The sequence below is a fragment of the Tamandua tetradactyla genome, chromosome X (assembly GCF_023851605.1).
Source record: "Tamandua tetradactyla isolate mTamTet1 chromosome X, mTamTet1.pri, whole genome shotgun sequence".
Classification (NCBI taxonomy): domain Eukaryota; kingdom Metazoa; phylum Chordata; class Mammalia; order Pilosa; family Myrmecophagidae; genus Tamandua; species Tamandua tetradactyla.
In genome coordinates, this window is record NC_135353.1 from 41126085 (window position 1) to 41144578 (window position 18494).

The window sequence follows — 18494 nt, forward strand, 5'->3', positions numbered from 1 at the left end:
CAATATTTTGTACAATGTAGACTGCATATTCTGAATCACTTACAATGTTTAAAGGCTCAGCAGAAAAATGCTACAAGGCTTAAATGATTGCACTGGTTTTTGCCTTTTGAGTTGAGGTATGTTGAGAGGAGGTAAAGGAATGCCAAGAATCGTTTTCCTTCTAGGTAAAAGTGGCTTTACCGGTTTTTCCAGATCCATCCACAAAAACAGTTTGAGCTCTGGTAAGTAGTCTGGGAGACAATACGCTGGGGATAACAAAAGTAAAGTTGGCAAACTGCTGGAGCAACTTGTCAGGGGGTAACAACAACAAGATTTTTCCTGTGATGCTAGCTAGTGCTACCTGAAAATTTAAAGAAAATGATAATAAATGTTTAAGTTGTTTTTTGGGTTAGTATAAGTTGTATGTAAGCAGGATCATATTCAATTAGCTGATGACAGCGAGATTGTCGTTTGTCAATGAAGGTTGCTAGAAAACAACAATATGGATTAATAGAGTGTTTAGGAAGATGAAAAAGAAAAATCTATTCCAGGCAAGATAGATTGGGAGTCAATTGTCCAAGAATTCTTGTGGGAGAATGCAAGGTGAAAACACAAAACAAGCATACCGGAAAGGAAGGAACATAAGGAGAAAGATATTTTTGTTGGATGGAGTCCGCCACAAGTTGCAGTTTTTTCTGGGCTTCTGGAATCAAAGTACAAGGGGAATTGAGGTTTGATGGACTTTTCAATGCATTAAAAAGGTGAGTTAATTAATATGCAGGAACTCCTAAGGAGGGCTTAATTCAATTGATAGCCCCTGATCATTTTGGAAATCATTTAAAGTTTTTAAGCAAGTAGTTGAGATTTGTAGATTCTGAGGCTTAACAGGTTTTTCTGCTAAAATATAACCTAAGTATTTCCAAGGGGGAGTTTGTTGAATATTTTTAGGAGCCATTCGTAGACCAGCATTTGTTATTTTAAGTTGTAAAGCCATGAAGGCTTGGTTAAGGATATTCTCATTTGGAGTTGTTAATATTACTCATATAATGATATATAAAGATGGTCAGAAATTGAAGCCTGATAGGTTGAATAACCTGATGTATTAACAACTGACATATAGTAGGGCTGTTTAGCATACCTTGAGGAAGTACAGACCAATGATATCAACCAGAAGGGGTGAAGTTATTAAGGGAAGGAAAAGAGAATGCAAAACGTTCCTTATCTTTGGCTGTTAAAAGAATAGCGAAAAAGTAGTCCTGTAAATCAATTATAATTAGGAGCTATTCCCTTGGGATTATGGCAGGATTAGGTGTTTTTAATTGTAAAGGCCCCAGAGGTTGGATGATAGCATTAATTTATTGTAAATCATGTATTAATCTTCATTTTCCAGATTTTTTAGGAATAACAAACACAAGAGTGTTTTATGGACTGGTAGGTTTTTCCAGGTGCCCTTGCTTTAATTGTTCTTCTGTTAGTAAGTGAGCAAACTTTAACTCTTCCTCTTTTAAGGGCCCCTATGAAAAAGGAGGTAACAATAGTTTTGCTTCCCATTGTGCTAAAAAGTCTCTGTCCCATATGTTTATAGGGATAGGCATGACATAAGGTTGAAACAAGCCACTTTTATTGTGAGGGCCAAGGACCTGTACCATATTCTTACTTTGCTGTGGTTTTGAGAAGCCCCCAATCTCTTGTACAGGAAACTGGCAGTCATTTAATGGCCACTCCTTAGGCCAATTTGAAGTAGAAATGACAAAAATATTAGCTGTTATGTTTATTAACCCAGTGAAGGGCTGGCCCTCAGTGGGGATTTGCAACATAGGTTTATTTAAATTTAATAATTTGACCCCCAAAACAGTATTAGGGTCAGTACTGCCAAACACTCTGGACCCTCTCGTTTGAGAATTTGCTTATCAGGTCTTTGATACTGCAATATTTTTAAGTCTTGTAAGGGAGTTTGTACTAAAAAGATTTATTTTAAATAACCCAAATAAGAGAACAATTGGTCTAATAATTTTTAGGGGCTGAAGTAGTAGGGAATAAAAATAATTAAATAGGAGGTTGGGGATTTTTATGACTTGGCCTTTTTAAACAGTGAAATGATTTATATGTTTTATATAACCAAGGACATGATAAAGTTAACGTAAAGTATAAGAAGTTATTTTGATAAAACATAGATTTTCTGCTTTTACATTGATTATTTTAAAATAATTTTACAACTCCATTAAAATAGAGAGAAAATTAAATTTGTTTTGCATTAGTATATTATTTGATATTAAAGCTTTTAGAAAATTTGTAAATAGACTTGAATTTATTTTTTAACTTTTATCATTATTTTCTTTTTTATAAACCTTCAGTAAATTATTATATTTATTCAGGCCTTGTTTTATACTTTTCTCATTCTGTAACAGCCATTTAATTTATTTTAGGACAAAACTACTTTCTCCCTTTTTTTATAAAAACATATTTTTTATGTTTTTTCATATTTTAGTTATTAAAATGACTTTGGAAAATGTTTTTAAGCAAACATCTTACCACATACAATTACCATTAAAATTAACTTTGTTAGAATAATTTTAAATACTTAAAATGCTTTTGTTAATGCATATTTGAAACATTAATATACATTTTTAATAAGGCCTGATGGTACATATAGATATTACACCTGTTTTCTAAAAGATTGTATTTCTTTAAAGTTTTATGATTACTATACATTTTTAAAAAGCTTGAACATGAGACACCTCATTTCATTTGTGACCTTTTACAAAATGAATTTAATTATAAGATGCTATTGAAATTTAAAGTTTTATTTTTAGGCTTTTTCATTGATGTTTAATTTATGCAATGGTCGGTTTAAATTAACTTACATGACTGGACCCAGGTTGTCCTCTGGGAACTGGCTTGGGACTGAGAAGGGCTTCCTGGGACCTAGATAACTTTACTAAAGTACATCTCCTTCTGGGAGAATAGCCAGTCCTCCCAACTGGAGTGCACATTTCAACAATTTATTATGAAGGTCACACAATGGAGTACCCAGGAGCACATTTGTTTCAATGGGAATTTACCTGTCAATATTTTGAATGGCTTGTTGGGTACAGCCTTTTTGAAATTCTAGTCACTAAATACTATAGTGAGCAGGAGTTACAATTGTTTTAACAAGAGTTTTTTAATCCCATGGGCACATTTGATAACTGTAGGTAATAAATTCTACAATTTCTTTTCTAAAGGACCTTTGGAGTCCATTTTTATTAACACTTCCTTTTAGTATTTTTAAATACCGTATAAGGAAGGGATTTATGCTGAGGTTGCCCAGGTTGAATAATCTTAAGAAATGTTTCTGCTCTTTAGAAAGATTAGAGCCCATAGTTATGAAAGTGAAAGAAGAATGGAGTCACGCCAGCAGTATCTAGTGTACTGCGGGTCTCTTACCGTGAGAGTTGGTCCGGACAAATTTCACCCCCTAGGTGTTGCTTCTGCGGCTCTTAGTCTCAAAAGAGTCGACAAGACCTCACGTTGGGCGCCAGTTATTACCTCCGGACACTCTGTCCTGCAGAGTTTCAGGGGAGCCGCATGAAAAGAAAGAAGTGAGCTTCTTGAGAGGCAAAAAACTGTTTATTAGAGTTATCCAGTTGATTATATACTTCTGCTACAGTGGTTGTTTTTCAAAACAAGGCTGAAGTCATACATTCCAGAGAAGCACATGTGCACGTATTTTGATAATTTATGGGACTTGTTTTTACTCAAACTTGTTTATCAAGAACCAGTCAAGACCAACATAACGTAAGGGAGGAGAGCACATTGTGGGAATGAAAAACAGAACGCCTAGCTGGCGCAATCCTGCAAGACTGTTTTCAGCCTTGTCATGAAGTTTTCCATCATTCTGTGGAATCTCAGCTGCTGGGCATTACACCATACCTTGTGTCTGATGCTCCTTTTATCTATGGTATGTACAGATGAGTAAAAAATATGGATTAAGAATAAATAAACAGTAGGTGGAACATGTGTTAAAACAAATTGAGTAGATTGAAATACTAGTGAGCAATGAAAGGGAATAGTAAGGGGCATAGAAAACAAATAGGGGGAACAAAGGTTAAACTACTTAGGGTAGATGGAAATACTGGTGGTTAATGAGAGGGAGGGATAAGGGGTATGGTATGCATGAGTTTTTTCTTTTTTTCTTCTTATTTATTTTTCTGAAGTGATGCAAATTTTCTAAAAAATTATGATGATGAATATAGTACTATGTGATGAAATTGTGAGCCATTGATTGTACACCATGTATGGAATGTTAGTATGTTATGAATGCCTATGTTTGTATGTTGTGTTTTTATTTGTCAATTAAAAAATTAAATTAAATTTAAAAAAAAGAAAATGGAAAAAAAAGTGGGCAGAAAAATAAAATAAGATAAAAAACAAAAAACAATGGTAGAGCCAGGATTCAAACTTGGGAGGATATTAACTAGGTTGCCTCTTAATGGTAGAATTGTGGGATTTTACTTTCTTCATTGTGCTCATTTTTAAATAATTGCTCTAAAATTAATATTCTTGGGTAGCTTATCAGCACAGATATGCTGATGAGGGCTGTGATGTTCTTCATAGGCCCAGCTGGTTTGCTGCCAGTGCATCCCTCTGAAGCAGCTTCAAGAAAACCCAGCTAAACAAGTTTCTTGCCTTTCTTTTGTGGGATTGGTGAGTCTCTGGGTTTGAAGTGAGCCAAACAGTCAGCATGAAACTATTGCTACGACATTTCCAAATGCAGTCTGAGCTTACTAAACCACATTTAAATGAGAATAGCATTCCAGCCAAAGAAGTAATCTCCTCACTTTCTTCTGTACACATCCATATGCACTACTGCACTGAATATTAACTCGTCTGCATCCAGAAAGCTGACCATGATGGTGATTAGTAAATAAACTGAATTTATGGTCAATTGCTAAACACCTACTCTGTAGCAGGCCCTAAAACACAGTTTGTCCTCAAAGAAACTGACTCCGATGGACAATGGAATACAAGGAACAACTGAAGGAACTGGGAAGTCTGTTTAACCTGAAAAAGCAATGGCTCCAAGTGGAGGGGAGGGAAAACTTTAAGCAGAGACTGCAGCTTGTTTTAAACTCTTGAATGAACTATTGTGCATAAAAATAATATGTAGCTCCAGATGACATAATAATTCATACCTTGAGAACACAGCAAGACTAATAATGGCAATAAAAGGGAGTTTGTCCGCTGCCTGTTATGGGATAGATATAACTGAAGAAAGGTGGACCTCTGTATTGAGCAGAAGGTATTAGAAGCAAGCTCACCTAGCAGGCACAAGGTGAACATATTACTTTTGTCCACTCAGCTGCCTCCCCTTCACTCTCCATCCCCTTAAACCCAAGCTAAGCTAATATACTCTCTCTTCTAGGACTCTGACTCAAGTGCAGACATATAAGGGCAGAAAGAGTTGGAAGTTGAGCAATTCAATGATAGAGCTCTAAAGAGGTGGCTCATGAGTTTCTTCTCAGAAGCTTCTCTGGTTTCTGTCCTCCAGTTCCTCATGTGTGGGCTGAAGTGAGATCATGGTGAGAACAAAAGTGTACCTCATTCAGGTCCCAATAATCAGAAATGGAGCTTGATGGAGTGACCAGTTCTCAGGAAGAAAGCAGCTGCCCACTTAACAGAACAAGTATCTGAGCTCAGGGATGACCCAACAGCAAGGTTGACATGAGGCAGAATCACAGAGTATTGAGCTGGAACCACTAACTTCCCTCTGGCCTATGGTCAGGGTGGGATTTAGATTCTGGGGCAGGACTGAGTCTGTAGCAGTTGATCCCCTTAGCAACTAACTCAGTGAGCGGAAATCCTCACTCAAATTTAATCCAAGAAATAGAGCCACTAAATTTTAGATATTGTATATTATACTATATTATATAACATTACATTACATTATATATATCAATTTTACAGAGATTTGACATTATACATTTGTGGAAGCTGGTTAAAGTAGTCTCTAGGTCATTGTACGGATGTTGTCTTCACATCTGATACTAGAGGTTGAAGTACACAGAGCAGGCAAGTGAAGATGGATGCAAAGTGTCAAAGAACAAGAACAAGCTGGAACCAATGAAAAGCTGGAGCCCACAAGTACAGAAAAAAACCCACATCAAATCTAGTTGCCTCTGACTTTGCTTGTATGGCTATCCTGCAGAAGTCGAGGCCTTTCATGGAGCTAAGCATACATATGTCTCCCAGGATTTGGAGAAGCTAAAGGGAGATATAGGCAAAAGTGTAGCAATTTGTAGGCCCAGCATTGCCTCACACCAATGAGGTGAGTCGGCAGGTAAGCAACAACATGTATGAGCTACAAAAAATGACCACAGTTTCGATTCCACCCTCCATATCTCACACAAGTATCTCACTGCCCTAACTGAAAAACATACAGGGCAGGAAACTTTTGGAAATGTAATTCAGTCTAACCAAGTTGGCACATTACAAACCCACCACAAGGGGGACAAAAGTATAGGCTGGGAACAAGGAAAAGCCTGATGGGTAGAAGTAGGCCTAATAAATAGAAATTATAGGAACAATTTTCAAACAACTTGAGTTCTCTAATATATTGACTGCATCATTTGGTAGTAAGCTCCTCATCTCTAGATGTGTTTGAGCAGAGGCTTATGACTAAACTGGGAAAAGTCTTAAATACAGCTAGGATCCACACTTTGTTTTCAGAACAATCTCTCTGGCAGATGAATTGGAGGAGACAAGACTGAATACAGACAAACCATCTAGAAAGCTATTTTAAAATGATATAAGAGAGATGAGAATCTGAACTGGGGCAGTAGTGGTAGAAATGGTGAGGGGAAAATGGATTTGGAAGACATTTGTGTGGTCAAATCAAAAGGACTTAGCAATTGATTTGAGGTAGGATGGTATGCTAGTTTGAACCTTTTATATACCCCAGAAAAGGCCATGTTCTCTTAATCCATTCCTGTGGGTGTAGACCTATTATGGGTGAGACCTTTTGGTTAGATTATTTCAGTTGAGATGTGACCTACCCAATTCAAAGTGGGTCTTAATCCTCTGAGTGGGATTCTTCAAAAGAGATGAAATTCAGAGAATCACATAGAGAAGAAAGCTCCCCAGAGATGCTGAGAGAGGAAGCCACTGAAGCCAGAAGCTGAAAGCAAGAAGAGAAGGACCAGCAGATGCCAACCATGTGCCTTCCCATGTGACAGAGGTGTACCAGATGCTGCCTATCTTCAGAAAATGTATCATCCTATTGATTACTTAATTTGGACATATTCATGGCTTTAGAATTGTAAATTTGTAAGCTAATAAATTCCCATTGCAAAAATCAACGCTTTTGTGGTTTATTGCATTCCAGCAGCTTTGGCAGACTGAAACAGATGGTGTATTTGTTTTCTATTACTGCTGCAACCCATCACAGAATTTGTGGCTTAAAACAATAAAAATTTATTCTCTTACAGCTCTGGAGACCTGAAGTGAAAAATAGTATAAAGACAAAGTGTGAGTATGGATGGTTTCTTCTAGAGACTCCAGGGGCCAATCTGTTCCTTGCCTCTATCAGCTTCTGCTGGCTGCCAACATTCCTTGGCTTATGGCCACATCACTCCAATATCTGCCTTTTGGGTCATATTGCCTTCTCTTCTTTGTGTTGAATCTTTCTTTGCCTCACTTTTATAAGGACTCTTTTAACTTTTTTTTTTTAATATGGGCAGGCACCAGGAATCAAACCTGGGTCCTCTGGCATGGCAGGCGAGCATTCTTGCCTGCTGAGCCATGGTGTCCTCCCCTTTTCTACTGTTTTTTTTTTTTCATCTCTTCTACTGTGCCTTTCATTCCCATAAATTCTGTAATTTGTTTTTTCAGACTTTCAATTTCTTTTTGTTCATCCCTTGCAAGATTAGTAAGCTGGCATGCCAGCCCAGCTGAGGGTAGACAAAAACATGGCTGTTAACTCAGACAGCAGTTCTATGACCTAAATGATATTTATAATTTCAGGGATAAGAAAAGAAGGCAACTCCCAGAGCCTTGACCCTGGTTCCACATTCCTTTGCATCTGGCTTTTTGCTTCATGTTCCTCAGACAGACCGGAGCCAAAGGAAGAAAAACACTTCAATAAATTGAATGATCAAATTATGGGTTAAATCACTGAATAGATGAATAAATATGAGGAAAACTCATAAGTTTTGTTCTACTTTGCTAAGTGTATCCAGAATTAAGTAAACTGACAGAGAAGGGATTAGCCAAGAGGTGCTTGAGAAAAGTGAGGCTTGCAATCAGATTTGAGGCCACAACAGACAAAATTAACAAAGAGGGCAGCCCACTTTGTTTCACTACCATAATATGTCATCATATCTATCTCGAAGCCAGTTATATTAAAAGTCATCAATAACTTTGGGCAATTACTTTCTTTTTTATTTTTTTTACATGGGCAGGCACCGGGAATTGAACCTGGGTCTCTGGAATGGCAGGCTAGAGCTCTACCTGCTGAGGCACTATGGCCCACCCTAGACAATTACATTTTTAAAAAATGTTTTTATTGACAAATCTTCACACACACATTCCATACATGGTATGCCATGAATGGCTCACGATATCATCACATAGTTATGTGTTCATCACCATGATCATTTTTTAAACATTTGCATCACTCCATAAAAAGAAATAAAAAGAAAAAAGAAAAACTTCATACATCCCATACCCCTTACCCCTCTTTCTCATTGACGACTTACAATTCCATCTACCCACTTTATTTTACCCCTTATCCCTTCTATTATTTATCTATTTGCTATCCATATTTTTTTTTAACTCATTTGTCCATACCCTGGATAAAAAGAGTATCAGACACAAGGTTTTCACAATCGCACAGTCACATTGTAAAAGTTGTATCTTTATGCAATTGTCATCAAGAATCAAGGCTACTGGAATACAGCTCAACAGTTTTATGTACTTCCTTCCAGCCACTCCAATACACCATAAGTTAAAAAGGAGTATCTATATAATGTGTAGGAATAACCTCAAGGATAACTTCTTGACTCTGTTTGAAATCTCTCAGCCACTGAAACTTTATTTTATCTCATTTCTCTCTTACTCCTTTTGGTCAATAAGGCTTTCTCAATCCCTTGATAGGCAATTACATTTTGCAAAAGAATGTATTTAAAGTATAAAAACTATATGCCACTTCTATATCATTAGAATATGCTTCTTCTCTCCCCAGGGTGCTCCTTCTCACAAGGGTTCTATGAGTCTCAGAGTTGTGTACTCATTTCACAGGGCAAGTATTGGCTGCTAATGCCTTGAAGAGAGAAAATTAGAAGCCTGCACAGTCCATCTAGGTATTCGGTTTCCATCAGCTGTTGCTGCTGTTGCTACAACACAGTACTGCTAAGAGTTCAGTAGTTCCATACAGTCCCTGATGTTGTGGTAATTGAAGTCTACATCAGTATCACAGAAGTTTCTCTAGGTGTTGGGGATGGCAGTGAGAAGAGTATTATATTCAACAATGGGCAAACCACACTCCCCATAGGCCTCAGTTTCAAAGCCATCCAAACCTAGACAATGGCAAGTCTCCATCTGCATCCAACTGCAAGAACTAAAAATCCTTAAAATTTTTCTTTTATGGAGAGGAGTATTTCCAAAGGAAGAAAGTGAGAACACTGGGGAGACTAGAGAACAAAGATTGGGGGACTTCAGAAAGAAAGGTTGAGAGAGAGTAGAGAGTGCAAGTGGGACATCCTTCATCTGAATGACTAAACTGGTGAAACTTTCTCTTATATGTGTAGTTCAAGTGAAAGATTTAATAAATAAGGCAGAGCTTCCCAACCAATAGGCCTCCACACACTTTGTCATTCTTTAACAAGAATGCCAAATGGGACAAAAATTATTGATCTTGTAAATATTTAGGAGAGCCAGGCAGGGCCTAGGAGAAAGGAACAGAGACCCTAGGCCAATTACCACCAGTTGCTAGCAGCCTGATTGGGTTTTTTTTTCAGAAGGTTAACCCTGTAGAATGTAATCTGGCATTTTCCCCTACCAGTTTCCATTGACAGCCCTCACTGCTCCACTGTTTCTTGCTGAATGTAACCAAGGAGATGCTCATCCACCAAAACATCTACCTGATGCTAGGGCAAGGAGTAAAGAGGTAACTGTTGGAGGACAAAGTTTCAGGTACCAGCCCCCCAATCTATATATTCACATATGTCACATACTTATGATTGTTGCTACTGATAGGCCTTTTTACTGTTTTCCAACTTAGCCATAGAGTGACTGCATGCCGGATTCTGTAAAGTGTAACCTCATCATTGTCATGGTTAATTTTATGTGCCAACGTGGGTAAGCTATGGTGCCCAGTTGTTTGATCAAACTCTAGTCTAGATTGGATGCTGCCTTGAAGATATTTTAGATGTAATTAACATCCACAATCAGTTGACTTTTAATAAAGGAGAGTATCCTCCAAAATATAGCTGGCCTCATCTAGTCAGTTGAAGTCTTTAAGAAGAAAAACTGGTGTTTCCTGGAGAAGACATCTATCTCAAGACTACAATGTCTGAGCTTACAACCTGCTGGACTGCCCTATGGATTTCCGACATGCCAGGTTCCAAAATCACATAGGCCAATTGATGAAAATGAATCTCTTGATGTCTACATCTACATAAATATATATCTTATTGGCTCCGTTTCTCTGGAGAACACTGATACAATCATTACTTTAAAATAATGTGCATGAATGAAAAAGTGTGATTGGATTTTAAGTCCATTCAAGTCATCACAAGATATATCATCATAGTATTTACCAGTGAAAGAAATTAAGAACTGTTAATTTCAACTACTGTAAATTTTGAATGGCTATAAAACATGGTTTAATTTGTTTTTATCACATACTTGTTGGAGCAAAGTTTCTTGTCAATGGTGACAATAAAAAATTCAGCATTGTCATTAAAATCTTTTTAAATTTTTAAATTAATTTTAAATAAAAAAATATGACAACAAAGAAATACAAACATTCTTAATATATAATCATTCCATCCTACATATATAATCAGTAATTCACAATATCATCACATAGTTGCATATACATCGTCATGATCATTTCTTAGAACACTTGCATCAATTCAGAAAAAGAAATAAAAGATAACATAAAAAGAAATAAAATGAAAACAGAAAAAAAATTATACATACCATACCCCTTACCTCTCCCTTTCATTGATCACTAACATTTAAAACTAAATTTATTTTAACATCTGTTCCCCTTATTATTTAATTTTATTTTATATGTTCTACCCATCTGTTGACAAGGTAGATAAAAGGAGCATCAGACATAAGGTTTTCACAATCACGCAGTCACATTGTGAAAGCTATATCATTATTCAATCATCATCAAGAAACATGGCTACTGGAACACAGCTCTACATTTTCAGGCAGTTCCCTCCAGCCTCCCCATTACATCTTGAATAGCAAGGTGATATCTACTTAATGCGTAAGAATAACCTCCAGGATAGCCTCTTGACTCTGTTTGGAATCTCTCAGCCATTGACACTTTGTCTCATTCCACTCTTCCCCCTTTTGGTCGTGAAGGTTTTCTCAATCCCTTGATGCTGAGTCTCAGCTCATTCTAGGATTTCTGTCCCACGTTGCCGGGAAGGTCCACACTCCTGGGAGTCACGTCCCACGTAGACAGGGGGAGGGTGGTGAGTTTGCTGGTTGTGTTGGCTGGAGAGAGAGGCCACATCTGAGCAACAAAAGAGACTCTCTTGGGGGTGACTCTTAGGCCTAATTTTAAGTAGGCTTGCACTATCCTTTGTGGGGTTAAGTTTCTTATGAACAAACCCCAAGATTGGGGGCTCAGCCTATAGCTTTGGTTGTCTACACTGCTTGTGAGAATATCAAGAATTCAACTGGGGGGGTTGAATTTTCCCCCATTCTCACAATTCCCTGAAGGGTACTTTGCAAATACTTTTCCACTCACTGGAAAATCAATCTGGGATTCATCGGGGCATCACTCTGGACAAACAAACAAAATCTCATGTCCTACTCAAGGTTCCAGGGACTTATGTTGTTCAACCACCTATCTACATAAGTTATATTAGGACATGCACTAGTCAAAATGCAAGTTTTGTACCAAATAAACATTTTTTGCTTTAGTCTCACACATAACTTGAAATTTTAAAATATTAATTACCATCAATTTTCAGCACCCTGCAGTAATGATATTCCTTTGTTCTTCCTCATGCAAAAACATTTTTTAAATTTGTACATTTAGTCACTATCATTATATACTCTTGGCATTCCTAGATTTTTCCTAGTCTCAATCTTTGTCATCTATTTTTCTTTGTGATTTCATTTATGCCTCCAGCCCTCCTCCCTCTATCATTCTCACATTCAGCTTCATTCAGTGTTTTAACATAATTGTATTACAGTTAGGTAATGTTGTGCTGTCCATTTCTGAGTTTTTATATTCAGTCCTGTTGCATAATCTGTATCCCTTCAGCTCCAATATCCAATATCTTACCCTATTTCTGTTTCCTGATGGTCTCTGTCACCAATGAAATATTCCAAGTTTGTTCACTAATGTCAGTTCATATCAGTGAGACCATACAGTATCTGTCCTTTTGTTTCTAGCTAATCATACTCAGCATAATGTCCTTAAGGTCCATCCATGTTGTTACATGCTTCATAACTTTATACTGTCTTATAGCTGCATAATATTCCATCATATGTATATGTCACAGTTTGTTTAGCTACCTGTCTGTTGATGGACATTTTGTCTGTTTCCATCACTTGGTAATTGTAAATAATGCTGCTATAAACATTGGTGTGCAAATATCCATTTGTGTCCTTGCCCTCATGTCCTATGAGTAGAGACAACATATAGATGGGTCCTGTTTTTTAATCCATTCTGCCAGTCTATGTCTTTTCTTTGGGGAGTTTAATCCATTAAAATTTAGTGTTATTACTGCACGGGTAGTACTTTCTTCTACCATTTTGCCTTCTGGATTTTATATGTTATATCTAATTTTCCTTCTTTTTACCTTTACTTATAGTCTTCCTTTCTACACTCTTCTCCACACCTCTCTTCTGTCTTTTTGTATCTGTCTCTAGTGCTCCCTTTAGTATTTCTTGCAGAGCTGTTCTCTTGGTCACAAATTCTCTCTGATGTTTTGTCTGAAAGTGTTTTAGTTTCTCCCTCATTTTTGAAGGACAATTTTGCTGGATATAGAATTCTTGGTTGGCAGTTTTTCTCTCTTAATAATTTAAATATATCATCCCACTGTCTTCTTACCTCCATGGTTTCTGCTGAGAAATCTATGCATAGTTTTATTGGGCTTCCCTTGTACGTGATGAATTGCTTTTCTCTTGTTGCTTTCAAGATTCTCTCTTTCTCTTTGACCTCTGACATATTGACTAATAAATGTCTTGGAGTACTTCTATTTGGATCTATTCTCTTTGGGGTACGCTATACTTCTTGGATCTGTAATTTTAAGTCTTTCACAAGAGTTGGGAAATTTTCAGGATTAATTTACTCCATTAGTTTTTCTCCTCCTTTTCCCTTCTCTTCTCCTTCTTGGACACCCACAACATGTATATTTGTGTGCTTCATATTGTCCTTCAATTCCCTGAGTCCCTACTCATATTTTTCCATTTTTTCCTTATAGTTTCTGTTTCTTGTTGGATTTCAGATGTTCCATCCTGCAGTTCACTAATCCTATGTTCTGTCTCTTGAAATCTACCATTGTAGGTTTCCATTGTTTTTTTCATCTTCTCTGCCGTGCCTTTCATTCCCGTAAGTTCTTTTTTCAGACTTTTGATTTCTTCTTTTTGGTTCATTCCTTGCCTTCTTTATATCCTCCCTCAATTCTTTGATTTGGTTTTTGATGAGGTTTTCCATGTCTGTTCGTATATTCTGAATTAATTGTTTCAGCTCCTGTAGTTCATTTGAATTGTTGGTTTGTTCCTTTGACTGGGCCATATCTTTGATTTTCCTAGTGTGAATTGTTATTTTTTCCTGGATATAGGCATTTAATTACCTTAATTAGTTTATTCTGGAGGTTGCTTTCACTTTTTTTATCTAGGGTTTTCTTGCTGGATGAATTTGTTGTCTATCTGTTCTTTGCCATTAAGTTCAGCTTTTTCTGGACCTCTAGCTTAGATTTTGTTTAACAGAAGAGAATTTTTCAGTTCTTGTTTTCTTGTTTCTTGCCATACTTGTATGGTGCCTTTTCCCCCCCACACCTAGGAGGGTCTGCTTAGGTATTATAGACCCCAGCCGGATTTTCCCAGACCAAACTGGCCTTCTATCAGGAGGAAAGAGTCACCTGCGTAGGTTTTCCCTGAGTGTGAGACCCAGCAGGTTGAAAGACTCTCCTGTGAAGTCTCTGGACTCTGTTTTTCTTATCCTGCCCAGTATGTGGCACTTGTCTCCCTGTGGATCCCACCAGCATAAGATGATGTGGTACCTTTAACTTTGGCAGACTCTCCCTGCTGGGAACATGGTGGAGACGGAGGAGAGGTTGTAGGCTGGTTATAATGGCTTCAAATTACCAAGCCCTTGGGTCTGAATTCCTTGAGGGAGGGATTCCACCTAAGTTGGGCTTCACCTCTCCCCTGGGGAAGGCAAAGGCTCCAGACAAGCTCTCAAACAACCTTGTTTCTGCCTATGTCTGAGGCAGTTGCAGCCTGAAAAGTCCTGCCACTGAATCCAGAGACAGTCAAACCTTTGTAGAAACACAGCCACAAAAACTTCGGTTTCTTTTTTTTTTCCTTTTTCCATCAGTCCTGCCCCCTCAGCTCTGAGGCAAAAATCAGTGGCCTCTGCTTTGACCAGGTTCACCTGAACTGATCAGTGGCCTCTGCTTTGACCAGGTTCACCTGAGCTGGGGGCCTATTTTTTGGTAGTCAGAATATGTTAATTAATTCCACAATTGGTGTTTAGTTGGGCTCATCCCCTGCTGCTGGTAAAGTCCCTTTCCTTTCCCCTCTGGGGAGCAGCCTGTGCGGGAGGGGTGCCGGTCGCCACAGTTTGGGGAACTCACAGTTCTGGGGTGGCTCGCAGCTGGTCCAGCTCATCCAAACTGGGGTACACTGTGTGTCCAGTCACTGACGTGGCCCAGGAGCTGTTCTGTACTGTTTCTGGTTATTTAGTAGTTGTTCTGGAGGACAAACTAAAATGAGCACATTGTTAAGATGCCATCTTGGCCCAGAAGTCCTGTCATTAAAATCTTGATAGGGATTGGTATGTAATCATTTCAAGCATAAAATCTGATATAAAAAGTTATATTGAAGTATGTAAGCTCAAGTTTTTTATTAAACATTTTAAAAAATATTTTATTCCTAAGTTTGACACAAATATTTAATACCTTCTTTAATATTTTGTACTTATTTTTCTTATAATTTTGATACAAAAAGTAATGAATGTTGACAATGAGTTCCATAAAGACTCCCACAAATCTCCAGTTTTTCCCTGGTGCCACACAAATATTATACAGGACTCCAGTTGTTACAGTAGATTTTCCCAGGTGGATTATTAGACAGAGCTTCCAAAAAGCTTTAGAGGAAAACTACAGATTAACAAGAGGTTCCTCTAGCATAACTGACTATAAGATTATCATCCCTGATTTCTCCACCATATGGAAGAAAGCAACACCTCCTTTGGGGCAAAAAGAAAAGGCCATGTTATACCTGGGTATATCAGTTAAGATAGATTTGGTTAAGCTAGGGTAACAATTTCCAAATCTCAGTGACCTAAAATAATGAAGATTTACTTCTCACTCATACTTCACATCCATAATGAGTTGGAAAGTATCTCTGCTCATCGTGATTACTTTCAGCATCTTAAAACTTGATGGGAAGAGAGATCTCCAGAAAGTCTCACATTAGTAACTAAATTCTCTGACCTAGAAGTGATATAGATTATTACTACTCACAACTCACATGGCTCCATCCAATCCCAAGGAGGTCAGGAAGTAAAATCCTACTATATGCCCAAATAGAAACAGGAAAATTTGGTGAATAGCACTAATATTTACAACATTGGCTTAAAACTACATATGTTGGAGATTGGATGGATGGTGGCTTACAAAACAATCACACGGAACGTGATTTCTTATTATTGTGCCTGATGTTAGAAAAATTCAATATGGAAAATGCAAATCATAAATCCAGCTCAATTATGGATTACTTATTCACAGTACAATTGAATAATTTACTTAAGGATTCAGCTTGGAATCTCTTTTAAAACTTGAACTTATTTAACATATCTAAATGTTTATGTACAGAGAGATCATTAACCAAAGAATTCTGCAACTCTATGTTGAACTTTAGGTTAGCTCTTATTATCCACACCTTTGAAATTTTAGTTTACCTTGACTATCTCAGTGTTTCTAGAACACAACATATAAATTAATCCACAGGTTCTCTTGTTTGAGTTTTAAAGGGTCCTGTGGAGTGAGTTAGTACATGGTGCATCATGGAAACACAAGCTCAGGCACAACAGAGATTTTAACAAATGTCCACTTGATTACTTACACAGTACAAAAGGCCCAAAAGAACAGGGAAAGAGATCTTCTCATGGTCAATTCCCCAGAGAAGCCAAACTGTTTGGATCAGTGTTGATGAATGGCAGCTCTGCATGTCTCACTTTGCTTCGGAGATGAAACATAAATCTGTGCTGTTTGATGGTTGACAATGTATCCACCCTTGGAAGATGGGGCCCTACCACTGAAAGTTCCTGCCCTGAAAAGCATCTGGGCTGCTTGTTCCTGGTTTCCAGGTATAAGGTTTGGTGGGATCTTTTCATTAGTTCTAACAACTCCCTTGGGGTGTACAATGGAAACAAATCAAAACATCTGCACACAACAAAAAGTGGGGAAGGGGGTAGAACAGTGAAGATGAGGCCTGGGAGATGGCTGCTGAGTGGGCATCTGTGACTTCTCCAGCAGTCCACACCTGGGCCTCTTGACCAGGCCTAGCCTATTCCGCCACATTAGCTTCCACATCATAAGTCCACCTCCCACTTCAAATGCTAAGGTGGAAATGGGTCAGGTTGAAGGGCCTCTGGGAAAGCTTGTCTGATGCAATGGTTGCATCCTTGTCCCCCTACCCCCCAGGAACCAGCTGAAGAGATCCCATGTAAAAGCTGTTTGTACACTTTGTAGCCAGTATGCTTTGCCTCTGGATTTTAGTCATCTCCTGTTCCACCTCCTCTGCAGTACTAACCTAAATATAGCAGGTATTAACAAGGGCACATAGGCCTCCTGTTGAATTAAGAGGAAGTATTTAGAGAAATACAGGTTCATTGGTACTTACTCCCAGATAAGGCAATAATGATTTGCCAAAAGAGGTGAATTGAGAATCATGGACAACACCCTTCCCCCAGGAAAATCATGCTGTGCTCAAGGTAATAAATTGGATATGTGGTTGAGCCATTAACAAGTTTTATTACCTCAGGAGTTATTGCATCCTGACAGGTTGTCCAAGGGTGTAGAGGAGAAGAATGCTCAGCCAATGGTGTGTCATTATCTTTGTCACATGGTGCAAATGAAAGACTCCTGAAGCAAGTTCAAACGTGAGGCAGGAGAAATCAGTAAGCTGAATGTCAATCTGGGCTCAGCAAAGAAGAGAGAGGGAACAGGGATCAGATAGCAGATCCAGAAGTCAGTCAGGATCCCTGTAACTATGATGTCCCATGTTTTAGTTTCCTTGGCTGCTGAAACAAATATCATACAATAGACTGTCTTAACCAATGATAATTTATTGGCTCATGGTTTTGAGGCTAAGCCAAAATCAAGACATCATAAAAGTGATGCTTTCTTTCCAAAGCTGGCACCCTGGGGCTGGATGCCATCAGTCCTTGGCATTTCTGTCTCATAGCAATGAACATGGTGATGTCTCGTGGCTTTTCCCTTCTCTTCAGCATTCCCATGATTTCACCTTCGGGATGCTCTGGGGCTTTCTCTCAGTGTCAGTTTGCAAGCTGATCAAATGCAATATATCAGAACTGGAATGGCTTTTAAAGAGTGGAATTTAATCAGTTACAAGAGTACTGTTCTAAGGAAGTGAAAGTGTCCAAATTAAGACACCAACAAGAGGTTACTTTCACCCAAGAAAGGCCAATACTGTCTGGGACAGCCGTCAGCTGGAAGTCACCTGGCTGGCTCATGCCTTGCTCCTGGGCTTTGCTGCTTTCAGCATCTATTCCTGTGGGGTTTCCACACTTTACTTCTCGAGGGCTGGCTTTCATCTCTTGGCCTCCCTTGGCTCTCTCCAGGTTCTGGTTTGCTTAGCATCTTATGGCAACATATGCTGGGCTCCAAGCATCTCCAAACATCCATGTCTCAGGTCTCCACATGTCTGCATCTGTGTCAGCCCTACTGTGAATTTTCTGTGGGCTCTAAGACTTCGGTCTTTTCTGAATCTCTCCAAAACATTTCCCCCTTTAAAGGATTCCATTAAACTAATCAAAACATACCTGGAAGGGGGTGGAGTCACATCTACAGCAAATTAAAAGGTCATACTCA

At 38.3% G+C, this 18494-nt stretch overlaps 1 long non-coding RNA gene across 1 annotated transcript; it reads left to right on the forward strand.

Annotated features, from left to right (window-relative positions):
• Positions 1–203: 203 nt before the first annotated feature.
• LOC143670825 (uncharacterized) lies at positions 204–8148 on the forward strand. The gene is made up of 3 exons (XR_013169455.1): positions 204–221; positions 7446–7485; positions 7981–8148. It is a non-coding gene; the product is annotated as an uncharacterized LOC143670825 (long non-coding RNA).
• The last annotated feature ends 10346 nt before the right edge of the window (positions 8149–18494 follow it).